General features: G+C 39.9%; 2 pseudogenes; both read left to right on the plus strand.

Annotated features, from left to right (window-relative positions):
- Positions 1-4,277, plus strand: part of LOC100955318 — a 315,223-nt pseudogene that overhangs the window by 206,847 nt on the left and 104,099 nt on the right.
- LOC100958805 lies at positions 272-761 on the plus strand (annotated as a pseudogene).

A 4,277-nucleotide genomic window follows, 5' to 3' on the forward strand; every position in this document is an offset into this window, starting at 1 on the left:
AATTATGCACATCTAATACCATAGTGCAAAATCTATAAAGCAAAAATTAGTAGAACTAAAAATAGAAAATAACAAATATACCATTGTTACAACTAGAGATTTGAACACACCCTTTCCAGTAGCTAATAGAAAAATAAGTTTGAGTGGCCTTGTCCTCTGCCTCTCGTCTTACTGTGTAGATTTTTAATATTAAAGGTTATTTTTTACATGCAGTATTGCCAGTTATCATCAGCTCTCGTCAGCCTCCGACTGTCCTTTGAGACTGAAGGCCATGCCTTCCTTTAAGTTGCAGACTTCTGATGGAGAGATGTTTGAAGTTGATGTGGAAATTGCCAAACAGTCTGTGACTATCAGGACGATGTTAGAAGATTCAGGAATGGATGATGAAGGAGATGATGACCTAGTTCCTCTACCAAATGTTAATGCAGCAATATTAAAAAGGTCATTCAGTGGTGCACCCGCCACAAGGATGACCCTCCTCCTCCTGTGGATGATGAGAACAGAGAAAAGTGAACAGATGATATCCCTGTTTGGGGCCAAGAATTCCTAAAAGCTGACCGAGGAACACTCTTTGAACTTATTCTGGCTGCAAACTACTTAGACATCAAAGGTTTGCTTGATGTTACGAGCAAGACTGCTGCCAATATGATCAAGGGGAAAACTCCTGGAGAGATTTGCAAGAGCTTCAAGGTCAAAAATGACTTTACTGAAGAGGAGGAAGCCCAGGTAGGCAAAGAGAACAGTGGTGTGAAGAGAAGTGAAATGTTGTGCCTGACACTGGAACCCTGGAAGGATTATTTCAACTACTAGGTGCACTGCTCTGTCTATAGTTGTTAATATTAGACAAACAGTAGACAAATGCAGCAGCAGATCCAGTGTATTAGCAGAATATTGTCCTCATTGCATGTGTAGTCAGAGTGCAGATTGCAAACCCATGGCTGACTTTCCTCTAATATGATGAAAGTTTTTTTTTTTCCTTGCTCTGAATAAAACTGAACTGTGGGTTCTCTGTAGCAAGTGGTATTTTGGGCTTTCCCTCTTTTTTGTAAAGTGATTTCTGCCTAGTTTATCATCCAGTTAACTTTAGTGACCTTTTAAAAGTTGGCATTGTGCATAAAACAACTTGCAAAAAGTTTTCTGAAATAGAATTAAAATACTATCTTAATCCATAAGTTGGAAACCAGAGACAGACTCTATGAAGTAAATGTTCTGAGTAGGGTTATTAGGATGCCTTCCAGACACGTCGCGTCAAAGAGCAGCACTGATAGTGAGCAGCCTGTGTGGATGGGCTCCCTTAATTGGATCTGAGGGCTTTTCTTTTTTAATTTTTATTTCTTAGTGTTGAACATAGTGCCTGGATTAGAGACTTAGTTACTACCCAGTTTGTGACTTTTGGGGGGAGAAATATAACTGGTCTATTTGCTGGCTTCTCCATGAAAAAAGACACTTAACCCATGTGGTATGTCATCTTTTTATCCATGTTCCTATGTGGGGAAAACTCGCATTACTGCATGCAAAAAAAAACCGTTAATATTAAAATATGTGCAAACCCCAGAAAATATCCATCATGAATGCAAGACACTTTTAATAAAAAGCAAGTTATGTTAAAAAAAAGAAGAAGAAGAAGAAAAACACATTTGAAAACCAGTAAGCTTTTCTTATACCATTTTTGCACACTATCAATCACTATGGTCAAATGTCATCTATAGAATTCTATGTCCAAGACTACAGAATACACAGAGTTCTCAAGTGCACATTGTACATTTCAAAAATAGACCTGTGTTGGGACAAAAAAACAATACTGATCAAAGTATAAAGCACTAAAATAATACAGAATCTGATTTTACATTTGTACTAAAAATCAACAACATAAAAATAATTAGAAAATATCTAAGAGTATGAAAATTAATCAGTACACTTCTAAATGAGTCATAGGTCAAAGATGAAACCACAGTGAAAATTAGAGAATATGGCTTGGCACCTGTGGCTCAAATGGCTAAGGCACCAGCCACCATACACCTCAGCAGGTTCAAATCCAGCCAGGGACCGCCAAACAACGATGATGGCTGCAACCAAAAAGGAGCCAGGTGTTGTGGCTGGCGCCTGTGGTCCCAGCTACTTGGGAGGCAGAGGCAGGAGAATCGCTTGAGCCCTGGAGTTGGGGGTGGCTGTGAGCTGTGAGGTCACAGCACTCTACCCAGAGCAATAGCTTGAGTCTCTGTTTCAAAAAAAAAAAAAAAAGACAGAAAGAAAATTAGAGAATATTATGGGAGAATAACAAGGAAATTAAAACATTTTGAAACTTGTGAGATGAAGTTAGAACTGGTCTTAAATTTTTTAACCTTAAACCACATAAATATTCTAAGATAGAAAAATATCAGCAAATTAAATACAAACACACAGAGGGAAATGACAAAGATAAAAGCAAATATTAATTAAATAGGGGAGAGGATTGCAATGCCATAGGTTGGTTCTTTGAATAGACAGTTGACTCAGTTCTAATATGAAGGCAGTAGATGATCTAATACAAGGTGGGGGGTAGAAGAATGAGGGAGCAGGGAGGGGGAGGAGGGGGACAGGGGCCACGGTGTATGGCACAGCTCTTGGGGGCGGGACACAATTATAAGGTGGACTTGACTTAACAAATGCAATCAATGTAACCTAATTCTTTGTACCCTCAATGAATCTGAAAGAAAGAGAGAGAGGAGAGGAGAGGAGAGGAGAGGAGAGGAGAGGAGAGGAGAGGGGAGGGGAGGGGAGGGGAGGAGAGGGGAGAAGCGACAATTGAAGTCAAATAGCCTGTGAAAGTCCCTGGACTTTGGTGAAAGGCATATTTTATTCTCTTAAGGGAAAAATCTGCTCAGTATAGAGCTAACCTCTCCTTTTCTGGTTCATTAGACTCTCCAGTAACATTATAAAATCAGAAATTTCCCCTAATATGCACACACTATGGACATTCTCTTTGATAACAGATTGGTCACCAGTGACAAGGCAGTGGAGAGACGAGAAGGGGGTGGTGAGATGTGTTCAAAAGCAGATGACCTGCTGCTGTCCTCAGCAGCCTCCTTGCCTCTGATCTGGGGTCCAGACTAGGAGAATAAGCTGGCAATGAGGCAGATGATTTGTGAGGCACAAGCTGCCTCTGGATAGTTAGCTCACTGGCCAGGCTGCAAGGGTGACAATGGTATTTCCTTATTCTCTAATTCATCTGCAAGAGCCCCACATGGGGCCTGAAGATCAGTGGCAAAAGTAGGGTTGAGAAGCTCAGAGAGAGTGCTCAACCGTCACAGATACCCACACCCCCAGGGATGGGAACATTTTTCTCGTAATTACCTGTACGCCTCCCTCCTGAACATAACTTTCTTTCTTGTAACTGTGGACACTAGAATTACCTGAGAAGCTTCCCAAATAACCATGTCTGGGTCCCGCTCCCAGAGGTATCTTCCCCCACCCCAACACATCCATAGATTTGAAAATCTCCTTAGGTGATTAGAAAGTACAGCCATGGCTGGGAAATACTTTCTGATGAAAAGCAACAATTTCAGAAGAAATAATAGTGAAGAAATATTGAAAAGATCAATGTTCCACTGAAGGAATTCAAACAGTTAAGAACAGGTTTAGTATATGTTAAGACAATAAAACTAAGTTTGTATTTTCTAATTTTGCACCAATTCTATTAAAATGTACTAATCCCAATTCTATCCTGACCTGAAAAGGTGAACTCATCTGCCTCGATGGTTCTGAATGTCATGATTACTGCTTTACTGTAAGAAAGAGAATCTTGTTTTATCATTGCTCCCCACATTCCAAATTTTGATTCCTTAATCTCTTCGAAAACCACCCCTTCCTATAACTATATACTGGCCCCACACTGATTTAATTCTTCATTTCTCAATATAGGAGAAGGTTTGAAGAGAATTCTTGTTTGCATCTATTTTCTGAACTATTACTTGGCTACATCCCTTGGGAGTGCAGTAATTTGTTAAAAAGAAACCACTTGCCTATAGATGCAAAATGTATTAGATACATTTAGTTGGACATTCTTGAGTGGGAGCCTCTGGATTCCAATCTTGACATATCTGGATCTCTATTCCAATACCCCAAGCTCAAAATCCAGCCAGATGGGTTCAGAATAGCTATATTTCAAGCTGGGTCACAATCCCACTACTGAGTATCTACCCAAAGGAAAAGAGAAGTCTTTTTATCAAAAAGACCCCTGCACTCAAATGTTGATTGCAGCACAATTCACAGTTGCAAAGATGTGAAATCAATCCAAG

Source organism: Otolemur garnettii, unplaced genomic scaffold (genome assembly GCF_000181295.1).
Source record: "Otolemur garnettii isolate 467f Iridium unplaced genomic scaffold, OtoGar3 scaffold00031, whole genome shotgun sequence".
NCBI classification, from domain to species: Eukaryota; Metazoa; Chordata; class Mammalia; order Primates; family Galagidae; genus Otolemur; species Otolemur garnettii.